The 23,487-nt window shown below is 38.4% G+C and overlaps 1 protein-coding gene across 4 annotated transcripts in view; it reads left to right on the top strand.

Moving 5' to 3' along the window:
* CAMSAP2 (calmodulin regulated spectrin associated protein family member 2) overlaps nucleotides 1–23,487 on the top strand; it is an 82,898-nt gene that overhangs the window by 16,855 nt on the left and 42,556 nt on the right. The window lies entirely within an intron of this gene.

The following is a 23,487-nucleotide window of genomic DNA, read 5'->3' as shown; positions in this document are numbered from 1 at the left end:
GAGTAATAATGTCAAATCTTGAATAGTTGTTTAAAACCAGTGTTTTTAGGGGGTGTAGAGATACAGTCATGTTACAGACTTTTACCAAATTTGCACCAGAAAAATCTATTTTCCTAAGCTTATTATTGTATATTGATAAAACATTCTCAGCTGACTAAAAATAGTTAATAACTTGCAAGGCATTTGAAGATACTTAGTTCTTACATAAAAGTTGGTGACTAGAAAAAGGTTAGTGAATACTCTGTGTATAAATACTATATCCAAGAATATATGCCATACAAATATTTTTTTATATTTTCAGTGTGGGAAAGTATAAAAACCATGCTAAGCCTAATATAATCGAATAGCATAACTTCTGTTAAAAGTTGAACTCCCAATTCAGAAAAATAGTGTTGCAAGAAAGTCAACCAGTTGAGTAGCTATTTTAAACTTACACCCATGTATAATTACTATCATTTATCAGGTAACACCTAAATCCTTCATAAAATTTTACCATTTTCAGCCAAGATGGAAGGAGAATGAGAGGCTTCTGCAAAACCCCAGCAATAAGCCCATGATAGCTGGTAGGAATTAAAATTGCTGCTTTCCTGATTCTGAGACATTATTTGTGTGTATGGGGTTTCAATATAAATAGTAGTGTGCTGTCATGCGAGTTGTATATGCATTTAGCTGCGAATTGCCTTCTTCCTTGAGATACCTATTGTGAGGCAGTCTGGCAGTAATTTCTGTAGCAGTTGCTGAATCTGGACCGTGAGTGAGGTGTAATCAGGTGTGCCTGTATTAGCTGGTTAGCAGTCATCAGCAGTGCGTGTTTGAGGCAAACACCTGTATTTCTTCCAGTTTCTGCTCTCGTGGTGTGCAGTGTGGGGGTGTCTCAGGGAGCACAAATGCAGGGTTTTTTGAGCGTGTTACCTGGAAGCTGGGCTCTAGGATCACACCTATGGTAGCCTACTTGCCAAGTGGCACTCATTTCCCAGGACAGGAGCAGAACTGACTAAAGTGAATTCCTTGAGAAGGGAACAGAGATGTGGCCAGGGGCCTTTGCACCAGTTTTGCTTTTCTGTTGTGCAGAACTGATTGTAGAGTTAATCATAGCCAGCGAAACTCCTGTGGAAGGCAGGAGGACTCGTGGATTGATAGTGCTAGGTGTGTATGTACCCACAGCCAGAACCTGGCTCTCCTGGATGAGATAACAGACAGTAAGTGGTTAACTCATCCTGCAATCCAGACTTTTGGTCTCCCTGGCAGACTGCATTCATTGGAGATGACAGTGCCTTTCATCAGCGGTGTGTTTCTCCTTGAGGAAGGGCTGCAGCAGCTCACCTGGTTACTTGCAGCTACATGCTGCAGTCTCTGCACTTCCAGGCTGCAGCTGCTTTAACTCTGGTCTGGAAAGCAGCACAATGTGTACTAAGCACTTCACAGAACAAAGAAGTAAGATGTGGTTTCTGCCCTGAAGAATTTTTTTTCTGGTTTTAGGCATGATTCAACAAGTTTCCATTCCATGCTATTGTAAATTAGTTATTAGATGAAGACACATAAAAAGAATTTGCAGACTTGAGCCCATAGATACCATAATTTGTTAGTTAAAGCACCAGATTCTAACTGCCTTGTGATATATAATTGTCTTTGATAGTAGTATGTTTCACAGAAGATTAAAATAACAAGCAAATATAGTGGTGAAAGAGAACCTGAATTCAGTGAGTCTGATGTGCTATGTAGAACCAGTCTGCTGTGGGATTGGGCTGGGAAAATGTAACCTTTAGATGTTCCATATTTTTTGTTCCATTTTTAGTCTCCTCTCTTCACATGCATTCCTCACAAGGTTCTCATTTGCTTGAAAATAGGGATCCAGTATTTTTGCTGGATTTCCTGTGTCAAATATACCACCCCACTTCAGTCAGCAGTGCACTCACACCTGTTAGCCACGGTCATGTTGTACCAGGCTCTCTCACATACAGGGTGCCAGTTCACACTTGGGTCACGGGAACTGCTCTCCACAGAGTTCATTCTGCACTTACCATTTTAACTTAGAACTTCATGTTCTATTAGCTTATTTCCAAGTAATTTTTGTTGACTCATAGCCTGGGTATTTTGTTTTGCTTGCTGCTTGTATTTAATTATATTTTTCTTGTTTGTAGAAAATGCTTTTTTTCTGTGTCATGTAAATAGGAGCAGTGTCTTGGGATGTTTTCTGCAGTATGTTTGTCTAGAATTTAGTGAGTGCAAAACAAGCAGGTTATTGGTGTGAATTATAGTAGAGTTTATTGTACTTCTGTATATCTGTATCAGAAATTTGTGGAAGACTTAGATAATCACAAAGGCCTCTGCAACATCCTTTGGGTTTTCATGGAATTCTGTCTGCTCAACTTGTGCACCAAGTGTGGCAACTAATGTGGAAGGTAGCAGAGCTACTGATGCCAAAGTTGTGTCTGTAAAGAATATAAAGGAGGGATGCTTTCTTGGTCCTTTCCAGAAAATCTAATGCTAAAAACCCTAAGGCTTTCTATGATTTCTCTAGCTTTAATTTTAGTTGTTGTTGTTTGTTTGGTTTTTTAATCCAGCATCCTTAATTTCAGTACAAAAATCTATGTAGTGTTTTGGTCTTAGGGTTCCAGCACCACAGCTGGCATTTAAATCTTGTATTACTAAGAATCCTTGCCTAGAAGGTAACTAAATCTGATTGTTCTTTTCAACAATGCTTGTAGGGTTGATTTCAGTTGTGCAGAGCTATTGAATAAACTGTGCTGCTTGTATTGCCTTGAAAGTGCTTTCTCAGAACCACCATGAAATCCCTGATGGATACAGATGTTTACAGAGCTGCCCTTACACTGGCCTTTGCCAGCTGAACATAGTAGGAAATACTTAGAAATAGCAGCACATTTTCTCATGCTTTAGTATAATGTAAGACTGTGGTAACTGCATTTAATCTTTTACTAAAATGAGGTGAGAATATTGCAATATGTCTTCCAAATGAGATACATGCTCTACTGAATCAAACTGCTGCATTTGGAATAACAACAGGAAATTAAATGAACCTTAAGAGAAGGTAGCACCTCCCAAAGTCAAGTCTTATGCCTCTCATGAGAAAAATATGCAATGCATTATCATTGTCCATCTTGTTCATTTCCTTGCAGAATAGCTGGTGTTCTTCTGCCTTGAACAAACTCAAATTTTGAATCAAAGAGCTTCTGATTGTGTTCTTAGTTATTATTTCATCTTGTGGTGTCTTTAACCTGCGGGGGAGGGAGAGGTGGAGAAAAAGGGGGTGAAGGTGGTGATTTAATTAAAAAAACCCAAAGCAACCACCTGAGAATGGACCAAAATCCACTCCTGAAGCACAAAAAGAAAACCAGTTAAAAGAAGGAATATATTATGAAAGAAATATGTCATGATTTAAGCCCATAAAGAATGCCAGATACCATGTATAAAATGCTTTCAAAAAAGGTCAGGAAGTATTTTCATTAACCTTGAAAGAAGGACTATTTTGTTAAACACAGTTTTAAGTACATTTTCTTCCTGTTTTGATAGCACTGTTAGGTAGTGTGGTTCAGCTTTTGGCTGTTGGTTTGCTGCTGCGAACTTTCTTTGTGTCTTTAAATATGTGAAAAAGTTTATTGAAATAAGTGTTTAGGAATGGTCTTACTTCAGCTGGGTTAAGTATATTTTGGAGTACACTAACTGAACTATTAGGAAAAGATGTGTCTGCGAACTTTTTCACAGACTACCTAATTTCTTCATCAGTTTGTTTGAATCATGGTAAAGAAGAGAAATCTTTCTTAATACCCTTGTACTGGCTAGCACAAAGCTAAAAATCTTACATGGTTGTAGCAGGCAGTTGAGGAGCACTGCTTTCTTCCTATTATGGGAAATAGTGAGCAGCTTTTAGCAGGAGGTGTGGGTCTGTCATGTAAACATAAGGAGAGCTTCACTACCAGCTCTGTGTAGTACATACACACAGCAACAAGGGGACAAAACCACACTGACTGTTGAAGGAATACAGTTTGTACTCCCCAAAATGCAGCAGCTGCTCCAGTCTAGTACAAAAGAACATTTTGAATCTGCATTTGTTAATCTGCACACATAATCCTGGCAATCTGCCCACCTTTATCAGCACGGAACACACTGTATGTCATCACAGTAGATGTATCATAACAAAATCTTTGTTCTTACAAACTCTATGGAATTTAGCATTATGAGATTTTCTTTTCCTGAGGTTGAATGAACAAAATATCTTAGGGTCTCCATAGTATATCTATTCTTCTTGTGTGACAGTTAAGGAAATGCTGTAAATAGCGATGTATGTCCGTTGTTTATAGGAAGTGGTAGGTTTATATGAACTGGTAAAAAAATTGTATTACCTTGTAGACATACATCCTCAAATCAGCCAAAGCAAAATCCAGTAGAATTTGTCCTGTGTAAATAAAACAAGATTTACATGAAAAGATTATCTGATAACTTGATGAATAATTTTAAGTTTTAAATTGACTATAATAGTGCTCTGTAGGAAACCTGCTATCTAGTATAAATGTAGATGATGTTCGGTTTTCCCTCATGTATCAGAAGGTCATAAGGAAGGATGTCTCTCAGTATATTTCTTTGCCTTCCCAAACCATGAATTTAAGACCAGTGGAAAAATTAGTAAAGTGTATGTTAGAAAGAAATTCTGCAGCTTTATGATTTTAGAATAATGGAAGAAGTTATCTTTAGCATAATTTATATAATCATCTAGCAGTAGCCAGAGATCCACATCAGCGAGCTGTCAAGACTGATGACATCTCTCTAAAGCTGAAATGGCAAGAGCTTTTATAAGACCTAAGTTGGGTACTTGTAATACAATTTAGGAGACGCAGCGGTTGGCATTTATGACATAAGTATATACAATGTGAAGTGTGTATTGAAATTCTTTTAATTGGTTTCATAAAGAAGTGGCAGGTTAAAAATATTATGGTCTTTAAAAGAAAAAAATTACAAGAAAAGCAGAGAGAATATGTAGATATTGGGTATGCATGTAAAGGGTCATCAGATTAATTTTACATAATGCAATTATTAGATATATATAGTGTGTAATATGAAATCTCATTATATTACAGCATTTCTTTAATATGAAACTGATGTATCTGTTACATTATTAAAGGATACTCGTATATTGAGGTAAATTGCAGTAACTGGTATTTAGGCAACAAACCTCTGCTGTAGGTGTCAATTAAATGCCCTTGAAAGATAGATGGCATTTTCTCCCTGTTTGTCAAGTGCAGTTACTCAAAGGTGTAGTTACAGAAGTTACACCACCTCACCCTCTTTTTACTGATGCTGGCCTACTGACCTGCAAATTATGAATGAATTTCTGGGGTAAGGGAGGCCTTATTTTGCCATATCAGCTGTCAGAAGAACCCTACCATCAGAATGAAATAGGAGGCAAAGGAGACTTTCTAAAATCTATCATGTAATATCAACTCCTTAATTTCTACTGTGCCTGTGAGAACATGTGCAGTTTACTCCCTTCTTTTTTGTAGCAGCTCTTATGTGTGGGCAGGAGATACCTCTCAGGCCCTTTGTTTCCCAAACCTTTTCTTAATGCCGAACACCATCCATTTGGTGGCTGTATTTCTTGACAGGTTGTGCTGGAAACTGGAGCCAGGATCCCAGCTGACCTTGTCGAGGCTCGTGGGGTGTTTGGGAGCAAGAGCCTGCAGGGGACACGTGTGTGTGGCAGTGACATTCACTGCATGCTCCTGTCCAGGTGCTGACAGTCTCTAACCTCACATCGTGTCTGCTGACCAGCAACTTACTTATGTGATCTCTACTCCGGTGCAAAAGGTTAATACAGACTTTTTTCTGACTCTCTTCTCTGTCATACTAAGATTAATTTGGAACTGATTATACCGAATATTGCTGAAATAGGCTTTGGTGGAAAATACCCTGCGCTTGATTTCCCTTCTTAAGGGCACCCTGTGAGGTAATAAACATTTGTAAAAGCTTCCTGGTCTATTACACAGAAAGAATTGTGTAAATCCCACTGGTATGTTTCTGGGACAGTTTTGCCAAGACAGACAATTCACTTTGAAGCGTGGACTGAAAAAAAAAAAAAAGTTAGAGTGAATTACTCTGCCAGGTTACATCCTAATACGTAAAAGGGAAACAATGAAATGGACAGAAGGTTAGTGGAAAGAAAATCCACTTCACAATTATGGACATTTTACTTTTATGTTTGTTTCTTTTCCTTACCCCTGTTCTTAACTTCTCTGCTCCCAGAAGCAAAACCAAACCATCTAATGGTACCTAGAAGTTCGCTGGAAAGACAGCTGTGTGTATGTGAGGTTAAAAATAATGGTGTGGCTGCCTATAGAAATATTGTAAATTAATGTAGTTCAGTGTATCATTTTGTCAGGGAAGTCTCATAATTTCTGTGTTGATAAATTCTTTGTGGTAAGATGTTTCTTATTAGGTAGATACCTGCAAAGGATGAACTTACTCCAACTCCTGGATTTAGCTTTTCTTTAGCAACAGGAAGAAACAAAAAGATTACTTAACTTATGCAGTTGGGAAGTAAAATAACATGGTAATACTGAAGTTGATAAAGAAATATGTATACATGCTACCCAAGAACTGCTGGAGAGAAGCAAATCATGATTCTAAAAGTATAATGCATATGTATGAAAATTCTTATTTTTCCAGGTCAAAGCTTTGAGGGGGGAGAAAATCCCAATCTTCCTAAAGTACTGTGTACTTTCAACAACAGCAGCAAAAAATACTCACATCCCTCTAAGTACTGAGGGATAATTTATCTGGTTTTCCCAAAGTATTGGGAAACTGAGAACTTATGTAACAGGCTACATGTACCTTGGTGTTATTGGCTTGTGCTGCTTATGGGGAAAGGAGAAGGATAATTCAGCCTTGCTTGTTCTAACAAGATCTAATGTCCTAATGACTTAACACAATTATGCTCTTATATCTATGGCTGTAGTGTCAATTATTTTAGGTTCCTTTTCTTAGACAACTTTAAACTTTATTAAAGAGGGCAATACCTTTCTGATTATTGTAGCTTGTCTTTTTTCAGCTAAGGTGGAAGTCCCCGTTTCTGTGGGACTTACTTCTCTTCTTACCCTACCAGATTTAGAGGGGAAACTGATTACTTCTCCAGTTCATCATTTTCCCCACAAATTTTGCCTTCTCGTTAAACCTGATCAGTGATGAGTTTTCCTTCCAGGCCACTGGTAAAAATAGTAAGAGATGGTGAGCTGATAACTCATTCATGTGGCATTCCTTGAAAAATTCACCAATTCGTTGCTGATTCTATGCTCAGGGCTGCACTATAAATCAGTTTAATGTATCCAGCATTAAGAAGTCTCTTTATTCAGAATGTATTAGTATCAAGTTAGATGCCTTACACTCCTAGTAAGTCTTGCATTTTTCGCTTATACGTGAATTTAGAAAGTGGCTTATGTTCTGTTAGTTTAAATTGGCATGTGTTCATTTATCATACATAAATCAAGCTGCTTGTTGACTCTGAAATTATTTTACATGAGCTCAGAAGAAGGATTTGGGGCATTAAAATTATTTGTATTGTCTGCTGACTCTCTCAAAAGAAATCCATTGTTCCGTGTCTTCTAATCTTTTGGAATGTCCCCAGTGTTCTTAGACTTATTGGAAGAATAGCTCAATGTGTACAGATTACTCCTCTTTAATCCTTTCCTAGTTTTAAAAACATGGTATTTTTTTCTTTCCCTGTTTGCTCCAGACTGAGATGAAGATTTAGGTTAAGCATGAAATTGGCAGAGTTGCAGATAATACAAAGGCTATAAAAAATTAATATATTTTCTAGAAGACTGAATTAGAGCTCTCTTTTAAAAAAGGGGAATACACGGCTAGTGTCACCTTCCAGGTCAGTATGTTAACTCCTAGCAGAATTGAGATGTTTCTCTGTAGGCCAGTATTTCCCACCCTTAAACACAACAAATGTCCTCAGTCATCAAAGAAAGGAGCTACAAGCTGGCTTTTTAAGGCTGAAACCCTGGACAGCAGCACAAGACCTGTCAGCACCTAAGTGGTTTAAAAAGGTGCTGTGTTTAATGGTGTAACAGCTTGTCTCTCCTGCCACTTACATCACTTTTTCCCTGTATGAAAAAGCTCCTGGTTCATAGTTAATTTTAGCTAATGTAAGGTGCCATCTTGGTGACTAAATTAAGGATAAATCATGCAAGACTGCTTTCATACTATTCTAAAATATATTCTGTTTGGTCATATTGTCGCTTTTGTTGTCTTGTCCAAATTGTAGTCTTCTAAATGGTGTGTTGTGGTTTTTTTCCTGGCAGTTATTTTATCAGGAAAAAAATAACCTACCATTCTTCCAGTACAACCACTGACTAATTTTTCCTTTTAGCTTTCCTGATGGCATACACTGCTGATTTTTCAGTCTTTGCATTGCTTCTGTACCTTTCCCAAATCTTCTTTGAAAAGAACTTAAAATATGATCTGAATTTGCAAGTTTAATCCTAGTACACTGATGTTTTGGTTTTGTCTTTTGTTCTACTTAGGGATGGCCTATATCTCTCTTCTGCTGGTTATTTATTTTACAAATTCTTTCTTGTACAAGTCCTTGCAAGCATTTTGGAGATAGCTGCTGGACTAGAGGAGTGTGAGCCAAATTCACTCCTTTGCCAAAGGGAAGGCTGAAGTGCAGACCAAATAGCTGTGGACTCTGATGAGCTTCCTTCCTGAGCCAGCACATACTGAGAATAGCTCAAGGAGGCCTTCAGGATGTAGGTCTGAAAAAAATGTGAGATTAGAGGGTTTAGGAGAGGAACTGGATCTTCAAGGGCGCTTAGAGTGATGGCTGGGTGAGAGAAGCAAAGTTTCTCCAGAGACTGGAGCTCACAGTTCATCAATTCCCAAAGCATCGCTGATACAGAGCAACTTCTTCCCACTTCGCACCCTCTTATTACTAAAAGAGAATCACAGCCAAGTGCTTGGAGGTGTTTCCCCAAAGTGCTTCTGTTATTCTTTCAAAAGGACATCATCAAGCTGTGACAATCCCAGTAAAGCAGAGACTTCCAAATCTGTGTGTAGGCATGATGTGATAAAGCCTTATTGCTGGGAATATCTTCTTCCAGAATGGAGATTTTTTTTTTTTTTTTTTTTTTCTCCTACAATATAACTCCCACCACTCCTCCTCTGCTTCTTGCAACAGCATCAGTATACATGGTGCTTTACAGATTAAAATAATACACTGTTAATTTGTTGGCAACTAGACATGCCATTATCTCCTACTTTTTTGTCATAATTTCTGGGAGCAAAATAATGGATTGATATTGGCGTAGGAAAATACTGGAAAAAAAAGTAGGGGTAGAATAATTGAATTTTTAATTGAACTTTTATATTATTTTACTTCTGTACTTGCTGCTGTGAAAAAGCATGTTACAGTAGGCTTATATTTACAGAAATTGTTTTTGCACCCTTTCACATATTTCAGATGCCTTTTTAGAGGATGCAATTAATTGCATTTACATAAGCAGTTTGAACATGATTATATCTTGAAAGCTTAATGAGGTTTTGAGGTGAAATTGGAAAGCTTGATAGGTCGCTTGTTTTCCCCTGTCATGAATGTCAGTGTGCAGTACATAGAGCTAAAGGTAGGGCTACTTAGCATTTCAGTGGAATGTTTATTAAATTAATCAAATGCAGGATAAAATGTGGAGGCTGAGTGAGAAGACTATAAAATCAGGTCTCTATATGTATCTATTAAATATTTATTTATATGAAAGAATTTTCTTTATCTAACCAAGCAGTATGGTTTATCATAAGTATATAGCTTTATATTTGCAAATATTAATGCATTCAGTACCAGACAGTACATTCTTTATCAGTAATTAGAAGAGAATTTAAATTGTTTCATCAACTGTCTTGTTGAAATACCAGGATGTAACAGCAAGTTTTAATGTTGGATCAGGACAACAGAAGAATGAAAAGGTTATAATATATATACATGAAATATAAAGAGCTGAACAGGACTTGTTAAGCAAGTGGCTGGTGATTGTAATGGTTGATTTTTTTCTATAAAACTGATCTGTTTAAAAACTCAATTTTTAAACACCAATATTAGTATCTGTAGAAACTAAATTGAGGATATTATTTATATATTTAACTGTGCATGAAAAGTTTAAAAAAATTACTAGCAGTGCCAAATACTGGAAAGCTAGGAAAAGCCCAGGTGGCATTTTCATTTGCAGTCTTGGAACTCCGGCAAAAGCGTGACGTTAGACTCTAAATGTGACAACCTATCTTGTTCATATCTCAAAGGGATAATGCTGTTTGAATGACTGATTCATTAAGGCCCATTGCAAACATCATTTGCTGTATGTATTCTAAGCCACTCTGACATCTCATTCCTATAGATATATTGCTGTGTAAATGTGTGTATATAAAGAAACGTGAGACTTACAGAGCCAGATATACAGGAAGAGAAATAAGACATTTTGAATGTAGAGTTAAGATGAAGACAGCACTCAAAAAAACTTTCATAGTCATTCACAAAGTTCGTGTTGCCAAGAGAATCTGTAGTTGATGTAAAGAGAATCCCAGTACAGTTAGGGATGAATTCAAAAGTCATTGCAAAAGTTATGTCAATCAATGATAGAAGTTTTTTAAAGGGTATCCAAAAAGGCTTGAAGAATCACTGTTGCCGTGCCTTTACTTTGCCCCATTTGGTGGTTGTAGCTGTCTGGTGGCTCAGTGTGGGTGTAGCTCTGGCAGTGGGGGTGTGAGCAGCCCCCTCACTTCCCGGGATCCTGCTCCTGGCCCGGTGCTCCCGCTGCGCTGCTCCGCCTGGCTGAGCCGTGGAGCTGGGAGCGCGCTTCTCTCGGGGGGCTGCGCATCCTGGCGTGGCACAAGGAAGCTGCAGGCTGGAATGAAAGCCAAGGAGTGAGGGGTGTTAGTGTTCCTCTTGTCTGGAGTAGCTGCTCTGGTTGAGCCTCTCTGTGCTTGCTCTTTGCAAAGAGCAAGCAAAACTGATTTTGTTTTGTCTTGGTTTTTCTTCAGTATGGGCAACTTGTATTAAACATGTACTTTGCTTTGGATTTGATAATGCTTTTTGAAAAACACAAACAATATAGTAAGTGTTACACCCTACACTCTTTGATGGCTAGTATTTGTTTTGCATCCAAGTGCAAAGAGGATGAATGGGAAGAGTTCCAGACACAGCAGAAAGCATAGGTACTAATGTGAATATTCGTAATTCGTATCAGTTTATCCTAATAGGTTTTGTATTTGTCTTTTTTCTTTGCAGCAGTACGAACATATAAAATTGTCCTTCTGAAATGAAACTTTAAATAAAATGAGGATTACAGGTGCATGTGCGATTGTTCTCCATCGGTAACTATAAGATTGTGAACTAGTTCTTCACTCATGGGATACCCCAGATCTGTTTCCACACCTTTAATCTGTCATGGGGTAATAAAATAATGCATTAAATCAGTATATCCACTGTAACTGCATTATGTACACAGCGCACACATTATTTGCTGGAAGCTAAAATAACACAGAGCCCTCTGTTCAGGGAGAAACCATGTGTACATTCTCCTGTAGGCTTGGCATTCCTCTAGCCTTGGTTCATTCTTGGGCCTTTACAGTACCTCTTGCCTTGCTTGATGTGTGTCCATACGTATCCCACAAAGAACTTGAAATAAACATCCTAATGCATCTTAAAATAGCTACTGTTCTGTGTCTGAGCTTGAATAATTAACATTTCTAAGCAAATCTAAACTATGTTTTAAAGTACATTTTAAAATATTGGCAAATTTTCATGTTTAATACAAAGTTCTGCACAGTCTTTCATATCTATAATGTGTACTGTAAGAATTCTTGTTGGCAAAATTGCTTACTGATTTGGGCTTATCATAGGTCTGGATGATCAGGTAGATGCTGAAATGTGTCCTGCCTGTTAGCTGTGACCAATACATGTCCTGTGATATTTCTTCTTCACTGAGAACTGCATACCAGCTTTTCTAATAGTGCTCATTTCATCTTGTTCTAGCTCAGTATTGATTTCTTTTTCAAATTCTACAGATTGACTTGCCTATGCCTACAGCCAACTTTTTATGTTTGATAAAATTTTCCTTTGGGTATTTTAGGTAACGTAAGTTACAGATACTGCCTGCGATTCTGAAATAACACACTTGAAGCCAATGATTTTAAATTGATTGCTGAAACATTCCATAATGTGTCTCGCATGTAGTTAAGCCAAGTTTCTCCGTAATCGTCCTTTCCCATTTACGGATTATGGGATTTCAGAGTTTGGATGCTTGAAAAGAAAGAACAGATGTCAGGCAATTTCTAATTTTAATGAGAAGGAGGTTTGGAAAAATCCCAAACAAACCACAGACATGAAACACAAAGCAAAATAAGGCATTCAGAAATTAAGGAGGGGGGGGGGGGGGGGGGGGAATGGAAAGCAACAATTTCTACTTTTCTTTGCTTTACTTGGTCCACTCAGAAAAACCATCAATTAAGTCCTTGCAGCAGTACCTCTCCAGGGATTTTGGCCTGGCTTGATGTCATTTCTTAATACTTATACCAGCTTCTTTTCCACCTAAAAAAAAAAAACCAAACCACCCTGTTTTCAGTTCCTCCAAATATTCAACAGCCAAACTGCCCAGCTGAGATTTTTGTTCTGTGGTTTTATGATTTTGGCCGATGGAACAATGCTGAGGATCAATGGAAGTGCCTGAATCTTGCACAGGGCCTGCACTGATCCTTGTGGGTTCTGCTGATGGGACTTCATGTTTACAGCTGGTGGTCTCTGAATCCATTGTTTAAGGACAGCTGTAAAATATTTTGCAGCTCCTTCCCTCTTCCTTCCAATCACCAAGGTGGGGGTCACTGCTTTTGCCAAAAGAAAGATTTCACCATGTGAAGGTTGTGTGGTTTCTGGACAGCGTGCAATGATGTATCTTGTGCTTGTCGCAACTAATCCTGTTGGTATTTATTGGTATTCTTGTAAGCAAAGAAAATACTTACAGTCTAGTTTATTGCCATCTTAAGTAATTATTTGCAAAATAAAAGGAGAAGAGTTAGCAGTTTTCCCATTTCTGCCTTGTGATTTTCTCTTCGGCTGGTTTCTCTGTTTTGTTTCATTTATCGCCATGCTCTTTTACTCATCTTGCCTTACTTGGGGAGAATAGGGGGAGGGCTATTTTGCCTAAGAAAATGGTTGTTTACTACAATGTAAATAGGTTACTGCTGCAGCTGACTTCAGTGTTTCAAGAGCTGCTAATTATGCAACACCTCCTGGAATAATAACATTATAAACCAAAAATGCATGAGGACTGAGAACATGATTGTGTGGATTATTGTTTTAATCTTTTAAAAGACTTATGAACTGGCAGTTATTTCATTACCAAAGAGAGGTGGAGGAAACAGACTTTCAAATTCATTTCCATGCCCTGAAAAGTGCCGATTCACAAACAGATACTTGTGAAGGATGAGAATGGGCACTGTTTTAGCTTGCTTGCCAGTTAACTGAGAGGTAGCCTCTAGTCCAGAGTGGTCTCCTGTTCTATTCTTTGGCTAAAACATTTTAATATTTTCTGTGCATAGGCTGCAAGCTAATTTCCCATTTCATTTTTCAAAAGAAAGTGTTCTTGATGAGATTGTACCTGAAGATGGTATCATATCAATGACTACTTTTCATGCCTTTACCAAAGTAACTTTCAAGAAAAGCTTTAGTTACTATGTTATTGACCTTCCCATTTTTGTGAAACGCTGATAGAAAGACAACTCACTGCCTTATTGGTAGGCTGCTTGAATTCCAGATTTTTCTTTAATATAGAATGGTAGTTGGCAACTGCAGTCCTTCTTGTGGGTATCCTGTCCTCAGCACAGCCCTTTTCTGGGTACCAATCTGCTCCTGTTGGTCTGCAGCAGTTCCTGATGCAGACAGAGCCTGGGTATGACCCTGTGCTTAGCAGAAGCTTATGGTGATGGAGACTGCTGCCAGATGTCCTGCAAAAATCTGGTGCAGTAGATGAAGTGGACATCCTCGAGTCCAAGTAATCTATTAAAAAGGATTATTGGTGCAGCATGATCTCTATGAGGGCACGCAGATTGCTCTTTCTTGAGTATAAAGTGTATTCCTTAGTACAGTTGCTTCGAACAACGAAAAAACAGATCTTAAAGTTTACAGTAAAGCAATTGTTTTATGCCTGTGTGTGCATATGTAAGAGTCTTTCTCTGAAGAACCCATACTCTACTTCAGAGGTTCAAGATCTGTCCTAAAGTTTGGTGTTTAGTCCAGATTAGCCAAACAAGTGGAAACACTTTTGAATATGTTTATGGAAATAACCATAAAGTACCTTTCCCACTTCTGCTATGCCATCACTGTGGGCCATATCCTTGTTTAGCACCACTATTGTGGCTGGCCTGTCCTAATCCTTTAATAAGTAGATGAAAAAATGTTGGTCAGCTGTCTGATTTAGTAATGCTATTAGTCAGCAGCTTGTCACTTGCAAGGTTTTACTCCATTAACAGCTATAGAGAAATAGATTTCTTGTGATCAGTATAATTTTGTGTGTCTGTTTTAATTATTTAACGCTGCTGATAGAGTTCATTTAAAGTAGGAGACTAGGAAATGTCTTTTGACCTTGGCTGTTATTTTAGCAGAAAATTTTTGTCCGGGTCAATTTCCCTCTCATGTCTTACTATGCTCTGTTATGGTCTATAAGTGTGGTATTCCTAAAAACCTTTGAAGAAAAGGTCAAATAACCCCTATACTTAATGTAATTGCCATTACAGTAATGAGTGTGCTGACCTTATTTCTCTCCCCTTGTATAGTTAATAAAGAAACAACAAGGAAATGATCAGGAGTCTGTTCATATGCAAATGCAAGAAGATTTCATATTATGTTCTCATGCAAAAATTGAAACTAGTTTTTCCTCTTTTTGAAGATAGCATGTTAAAATTAACATGCGCGTTTTGATTTCTTAAGCCAATATTTTGCTAGATCAACAAAGAAAGCTAAGCCTGAGAAAGATTCGCGTGTTTCTTGCCTAAAAATAGATTTTTGTGCATCAGCAATTTAACAAAAACCACAGAAGCCTTTCATAGGTTCTTCAGCAGCAGTTTTGTAAAAATAAGGTGATATTTGACTTGTGACAGAATGAAGCTGTCCCTAGGTCTTGGATGGTTACATGTCAGAGGTATTATATGTCGTCAAAACGACATTTTTTGCTGTATCTAAAGTGCTGAATGATCCACATTTCCTCCATACATTATAATAATACAAATTTGGACTCAGAAGAATGGTAACTCTCAAAAACAAAGATGGTTTTTGCAACAAAGCACCCCAAATATCTTTTTTATAGCTAAAAGTTGTTCTTAAAATGCCTTCCTGGAGAATTTAAGTCTGTATTTGCAGTTTTATATTGTGACAAGTGTCTCACACAAGTTCCAGCTGGGAGGCACATTTCCTGAGGAAACTGAGTTAAAAACATACCCTGGAAGGCTGGTCCCAGAAGTGTGTGGAATTCAGTTGGAGATTTCCATTGATAATTTGGCCCTGCTTTGATCCTCCTTAGGTTTGAGAACTGAGGGAAAGAGCCACGGGTAACTTCATCTTCTCTCTTGTAGAAAAGCAGTGGGTTTTGTTTATCTTTTCTACAAACGTGATGATATTGAGAGTTCAGGTTTTGAAACAAATTAATAGAACAAAGCAGTATATTGTACCATTCATCGCTGCAGTTAAAGCATCATTTGTACTATATGCAGAAATGCTCATTACTACAATTCAATTGATCAGAAACCAAGGCTGTAGATTTGTTAAATGTTGAGAATTATGTGAAATATCATGCTCCGTATTACTTTAGGTGATTTTTTAGTAAATTATTATTCTAATATCAAGTTAGTTGCATGCCTTTTATCAAATGAACATTTTATATTCATTCAAGTCTTTAAACCTTGTAAGGATTGTGAGATAAAGGGTGCGAGTAACTAGTTTGATTTAAAAAAAAAAAAAAGGCAAACCAGAAATGCAGATAAGTCAGAAAGCATGTGATACAGTTACCTGGGCTAGAACAGCTGCCATTGAGAACTGGCTGTCATTATTTAGGTGTCAAACAGATGAACCAGAAGTGTGTGTTGCAAAGTTTCGGAAGCAGTCTGCTCTGATCCCAGACTGAGCCTCGCTCAGGGAGGCTTTGTTAGTGGGGCTTGCAGCATGCTGAGGCTCACTGCCAGGCTTCGTGCACTGGAGAGGACATCGCTGTTTCCTTTCCCAGTCTCATCTCCAAGGTTTAATACCTCAACCCTACACATATATTTCATTTTGGAATCTCTGCCCCTTTTTCTCTTTGCCAGACTTCCCCGCTTGTGTACTTCTGTCGCATCACCTGACCCTGAACTCTTAACCCCAAATTCTGTAGAAATCCGGCTTGTCTTGCCACTGCTCCTGCTTGTCTAGGAGGAAGCAGCAGTTCTCCAGCACTCCAAAGGCTGGGTTCCTTCAGCAGATGTTCTGAGATGAGTATGCTTTGATGCTTCCTGGTGATAACTGCCTTTGCAGGTGGTAGCTGAGCTGCCAGAGAAGTTAAACTGGTGCTTTTAATGTCATTCCTATGCAGGTATGAGTGAGTCAGGGAGAGGGAACTGCTTTTTTTTTTGATATATGGATAAGACAAAGTCTTGCTTTTCTTTTTCCCACTCCTGTGGTCTTCAAAGAGTAGTGGAGCTTGCTGTGAAAATAAGAAATTCAGATGATATTTGCTGCTTGTTCTTGGTTTGAACTAGCATTAAGAGCAAGGAGACAATGCAGATCAGTAATTTCTGAGAGTTTTGAGTTGTTTTATCTGGGCAGGATTTGACAGTATGTTCTAGGAAAATCCTGAATTATCTGCAAAAACAAAGTCTTCTGGGAAATTTGAGGCTCTTGATATTTACTTGTTGAAATGTGTATTACTGTCTTACCAGTTATCCTGTGTTACTTTCCTGCTTTAGTTTAAACTATCTAACTTCCAGTATTTATCTTTGAAACTTGTAGTACTTAGCATAAAGACAATGAAGTGCCTTCGAGGTTTTTATCATTAGGCTCTTGATTCTTATAGTAAATAAGAACAGGCAACTTGCAATTGGTAAGTATATTTAAAAGGTTCAAAGTAGGTCATGTGAAACTATAAAATAAGTTGAAATTCAAATAATGTGATGGACACAATTTGCTATTTCTTGATTCCAGTGTCTGTTGTGCAAGTATTTTGTTTCACTAAGTCCTAGAATAGGTCAAAGTCTCACTTGGTTATGTCATCCAGAAAGTCTGGGAATCTCTGTTAGGTATTTAGTTAGGATTGAGTTAGTAGATCAAATTATGATGTTCCTTAATGAGCATAATGAGGAAACCTTAGGTCAAACATATAAGTGCTGTCAAAATGCTTAACATGGCCAATATCTGTACCTGAGAAATCCTTTTTATGGAAGTGAATTGTTTTGTGTCAGATGTGTATAGTCAGCCCAACAATGATTTCTGAATATTCATGTAATAGATTCATTCAATTCATTTATATTCAATTAATTTATATTCAATTAAATTCATTTAATAGATTACTAAATTTAAAAAGTTAACCGAATAGAGAAGGCTATAAAAATATTGAAAGCAGAAGCCATTCCGTGTGTGTTGCAGAACCTGTCTCAAGGTGCTTAGTGTGACTCAGTAATGCCTGTTCTTGCTGAGTAAGCATCCTGTCAGAGTCAAGCCCTTGTTCTTCATGGCAATGCAGCAAGGAGGTAATTCAGCATGATCCTTCCCTTGCAGGACAAGACTAACTAGACGGCTGGGCTTATTTTAGGATTGTGCTAAGCATAAGTACCGCGTGAGGCTAGAGGAGAATTGCATCCAAAAATCACCAAACAGAGCAGAACTGACTACTTTAGACTGCTCCATTTTGTTGATTGAAATATTTTAGAACTTGTTTCCTTTGTAGCATCAAAATTGTCTTCATTTTGCTGTATAAATGATGGTCAAATAAAGCAATAGCTTTGAAATTTGTAATAGAGTTATCACCTGTTGGCTCTGCTCATTAATTCCTTCCTCGCCTCCTGCAGTATTCAAGCATTGGCTTATACTTTCCCTGAGCTGGAATTCTGCAGTTTTTAATTGAGACTTGAAGTTTAGATGATATCTCCTTGTGCTAGCAGAGTCTTTTGAGACTTGGATTACCCAGGGAAGGGTCTCTGGCAAAGGGGCCTGGAGGCTTAAGCTAGCCAGGCTCCTCAAACTGTTGTTCACAAGGCAAGGAAGCTGGGTGCACAGATGTGGGTTAGAGTGGTGTGGAAGGAGATCCTCACAGTGCTCTTACCATAATAACCTTTCCTGTATGTTTAAGCCCATACTCACCTTCTATTAAACTCATTCTTTTACCATGGACATGAGCAACCGTTGTTTTACCTTTTTTCCTGAAGTGTGTGTCCTCCAGTGATCATTCCATCTATATTCTTGATAATCTGAGTAATTTTCATCAAGCCCTTGGAATTACTGGGGTTTTTTTTAACTGGAATGTGAAAAGTACCTGGATTTAAACCTCTGTCTTTAGGAGGCAGAAGCTGTAGGTGGCATGCTGACTATTGATCCAAGGGAGATACAAAAATTCTCCCAGCTAAATGTAGAGATCTGATCTCTTGTGTTCTTGCTCAAGTGCCTGATCCAGTTGAGACAAAATCTTTAGTGAATTTAGCTAGAAATATATGCATTTGTTGTGCAATATGTATTTCTGTTTACAAAAGTCAGTCTGATGAAAATCAAATCTCTTCTCCAAAGCATAGTGAATTTAGGGGACTTTTATTACAAGAAAAATCTCCAGGAAAGAGTGAATTAATTATTTATTTCTATTTAGCATGAGGGTAACAATTGTATCCTCTGTTTTCTTTCTTCTCCTTTCTTCAAGTACCATAGTGGGAAAGGGTTTGTCTACGTTTTTCCTAAAGAGAGAGTTCAAAAGAGAACTCCCAACCCAATCATTTAATGGAATATCAGAAATAACCTTAGTAGCAGGTAACAATGTAGGAGCTGTCTGTAATTTGTGGTGTTTATCCATAAGTATCTGTGTGTACAGTATCATATATACCTTTTGCTTAGTACACTTTTTAATGAAGTTGTTTTCAGTTCTTCAATGGAGCTGAAGAAAGCTCTGTAATCAAGTGTTAGGCAGACAGGAAAGCATCAGCAGCCATGCTCAGAATAATTTTTCCTCTGCAGTTCAGTAAGCTTCTTATTGAAGTATTCAGCAGTAGAATGAAAAGCTGTGGAACCTACATTACAGGGCAGAACTAACCAGTAATTACATGAGATTGTTAAGATTAGTAAGTTAAAACTCTTGTGTTCTGTACGGGCTGTAGATGGGAAAGACAAAACCACATTTGTGTCCTGGAAAAGGAATTCTTACCTCTAAGAATCCAGCATTTTGTATTTTTTTTTTTAATATATTGTTGTGTTCTATTTAAGACTTTATTACTTTGCAGTAAAGCAGTCAAAGAAGGAAAAGGTTCTTTAAATTGGCTTAGACCAAATCTCTGCATAACACTTATGGGAAAAGTGTATTATTTCCCGTGTTGTTCACTGCTGCTGTATTGATCTTGACTTTTTAAAAAGATATTTCTCTAATGGTTTTGTATAATTTTGTTACTGTTTGGGGGGGGGGGGGTTAATTATTTCTCTAAAATTTTTCTTTTTTGCAATTGTGCATCTTTCTTTATGCCTTGCTGCAGTTCTGGATGTGGGAGTTATGTGACAGCATGAAATCCTGCCTGGGTTTTTTAGGCTGTGCATCTGAATGGTGCCACGTCAGAGGAAATATCAAAATTTAATATACTTCTAATGTCTTCATCCCAGTCCTCAGGAGCTCCTGGGCACTTCCTTCAGGCATTGTGTCCAGGCTCATCCAGAGAGAGGAGACGTTGCTGAGCGGCTGATCCCAGTTTCTGCCCAACTCAAAGTGGTTTCTGCATCTCCCTCAGATATGAAACGTTGCTTCCTTACATAATTCACTCATAACTGCGGATCTGACTAAAAGTGAACTCTCCCTCTTGATATTTCTTTTTTTAGCTGCACCTAAAATATGCTGTTCAGTGAGAGAGGCAAAAAAAAGAAAATCAGAACTTTATTACTATCAACAGAATTTCTTAAAACTTAGGATTTTTTAGAGAACTTCGGCCGTTATGCTGACAAAGCCTATATTTGGAAGGGTAGGACGCTATTTTTATGGTGCAGTTTTTAGTTTACTCTTTCTTATTGATCACAGTGAATGAAGAGATGTAAAACAACACAGCTTGTCTGCTCTTTCCAGAATAGTTGGAAGAAAACCAGTAGGGCTGTACATTTCTCAGTCTTTTTGTAACTCCTTTTAAAAAAACCCCAGCAAACAAACCCAACTAAACAAACAGCTATTTTAGATTCAAGCTATCCTATATGTTTATTTGGTTGCTTGCAATTTTCTAGGGGAATAAATCCATATATGTTACTAGTTTTAAATACTCTTATTAGTAAAGAAAATATTTATAAAATCAGAAGTTTGATTTTTGCTAGCTAAAAAAATAGTGGCAATTCATTGATTTTTTTTTTTTAATTATCTCAGGATAATAGTCATTCTTCTTTTTATTATTTACTGCCTTTTTAAAATCTTCTGAGTGTCCTGTCTGGATTATAAAGAAAATAACTTGCAGTCACTTTTGAGACTGAAGATGCTTGTATACAATAAAGATTGTGACATGGATCTAGCCAATGTCGGTAAAAGTTTATTACACTTAGTTTCGATAGTACGAATTATTATCTAAGGTCATTCTTCTCTGTTTGTTTAAGCAGTTTGCACTTCATTAATGATTTGCTAGAAGCATTGAAAATGAGTCTCAGTTAACGAATTGTAAATAATTTACTTTTTCTAATGTATTTATAATGTATTGAGCATATTGGCAGTTCTAGCAACACTCCATGGCTTTCTCTCTCCACTGGCAATCCCCTTCGTAGGAGTTTTCCAGAGAAGCTGATGATCCAGCATGGGAGGTGAAGGCTGCTAAATCCCCTCTGGGAGTTCAGTGGTGGTTTTTCTTGCAGGCTGGTCTCAGAGCACAGGTGTAGTAGGCAGGACACTACTTATGGATCAACAGCTGGGTGAGAAGATGCTGCTTTCACACCTCTGGGAGCTTCCTTGGTTGGCAGACCTCACTTGGAGGGCAGGGAGTAAAGGGTGGAAAGAATCCTCTTGTGCAGCAGGCAGTGTGAACAGTTCTGTATCAGCCTGGATGACTCCTAGCACACTCCTAGCAGTAGCATTCTCTAAGAGGCCACTCTTATGCTTGGCTGGAAAACATTTTTGTGCTCTACCTCCTCTTAAAAAGCAAATTCAGCATTTTCTTGCTGGTTTAATGTCGCCTTTTTATTTTTGGGGGGAGGTTCTGAAAATAGTGTGAAAACAGCACAAGTTTTTAACCCAGGTGCCATTCAGACTAGGCAAGATGTAGCAAGGAAAGATTATTAGAGCAGTGACCCTAGATGTCAGAGATGATCCAAATCCTCCCTTCTTTGCTGTGCGTTACACGTGCTGAACCACCTTTCTCCAATCTGTGCTGGGAACTCCTACCAGAAGTTCATGGATTTGTATGGCTGTCCCAGGCTCTGCATTCCCTCACAGAGATTTGGGGCACTGTGCTGAGGGTTTGTGAGATAACTTGATTTGAACCTCCCTCTGCACTGCACTGCTGGGCCAGCAGAGGAGCGGCTCGTGCATCCCTGTAGAGCATTGCTGCCCTGCACGCTGGAGTGCAGGCTCCTCCTGGGTTGCACACAGGCACTTCTTAAATTCTTTAATTCTTTGAGTGGCAAGATTCAGCTGCTCAGCACTTTCCTTCATTCACCTAGGAGCTTGTGTCAGTGTTTGTCCATAAAGGTGTGTAAATAAGCTCCTAAGGCGTGATAACGGTGGTGAAAGGAGTTTATTGAGACTGAGTCCATCTGTGGTGGCAGCAGTGAGGAGGTGCTGATTCCTTGCTCAGCTGTGCTGCTGCTGCTGACAGCAGAGATGGACTCAGGCACACAGGGCTCTCAGGCCATAGCCAGCGTCCAAGGACAATAAGTTTGTCCCAGGAAGGCTGGCTGTCAGTTTTGTGAATGTCTTTTAAGTGTAGTTTGCCTTTTTTTGTGAAACAAAGCAACTTAACTGCTTTAAAAAAGCAATACGTGCTGCTGCCCACTTCTGAGGTCAGCATGATCACTTTTGTTCATGATGCAAACACTAAGAGCAGCATATAGTCTGGGTCTGTTCATCTTTTTCCTGCTGGGAGTTCTGGAATAAGTGATGTGCATGAACTACCTTAACTATGATGTTTAGATAGCGTATTGCTATGTGACTCATGTTGTTCATTGCTGTTACCATGGCTCTTACAGCTACCTTGTGAGATGTTTATATGAATATTTTTTATAGTATTGAAGTGATGCTGTTAACAAGTGTTGGGGATCTTTCTTTGCATTGTGAGCCGTGTTTAAAGGCAATGTTTTAAAAATACTGTCTTTGGAAATTGTTCTGATCCGTGGGAAATCTTGTTTAGTACTTAGCTGTTTCTGTTTTTCTTAGCATGAAGCAGAATTAAATGTGTTTAGCTGTAGGCACTGGCTCTACAAACCACCATCATTTTGCTATTCAGTCACAAGAATCTAATGTAAATCCTGGTAGTCGTCCTCTTTTTTTTGTTATTGTGTTGGGTTGTGGGGGGGAATTGTTTGTTTATTTTGAATTATTACAGATGGTGAAATAGCCATCATCTTTCAATATGTGACTCCAGAAGAAATGTATGTACCTCCTCTTTTTACAGAAGGTATATTATTTTAAACCTAGTTGAGTATCTATAGCTGTGGCACTGTCCTGGTTTGGGACAAATTTGGGAGAAAACCCCTGTATAGGATCCCTCTAAGGAAGCAAACCCACGTGGCCCCTCCCTCCAACCGGTCCGGAAAAAAACCCAAAACCCTCTTTGGAGAAAAGTGGAAAAAACTATTTTACTAAACAAATGAAGTGCATACAAGTATAAAGAATGAATAGTATGAAACAATAAAACCTCTCCTTCTGAAGTGAGATGGCAAACTGAGAAAGTCCTTGCCGTGGGTGTAGCTCGGCTCTCTCTCAGTCTCTCCTCAGTCCCAGTCCCTCCGGCGCTGCTGGAAAATGCCGAGGTCCAGGCCCCGGTGGGCCGCAGGTGCAGCCCCCAGTGCTCCCCTGGGTTTTCAGTCCAGAGCAGGTTTAAACAGTTCCAAGAAAAAGGAAAAAAAAACAGTCCAGGGAAATTCTCTGCCCTAGCTAGCTGAAACTAACTAAAAGCAAAGAAAAAAAAATCTCTGTCCTGCAGTCTCTCCAAGCCTCCGCCGGACACGCCGTCCGCAGAAGAATGTGGAGGAGTCAGGTAGTTTTCTCAAAACAAACTCCGCGCTTCTCCTTGCTCTTAGAACCAGTCTTAAAGGCACAGGAC

Source organism: Hirundo rustica, chromosome 9 (assembly GCF_015227805.2).
Source record: "Hirundo rustica isolate bHirRus1 chromosome 9, bHirRus1.pri.v3, whole genome shotgun sequence".
In the NCBI taxonomy this organism is placed as follows: domain Eukaryota; kingdom Metazoa; phylum Chordata; class Aves; order Passeriformes; family Hirundinidae; genus Hirundo; species Hirundo rustica.
Note: the sequence above shows the minus strand (reverse complement) of the source record. Positions and strands in the feature narration are given on the sequence as shown.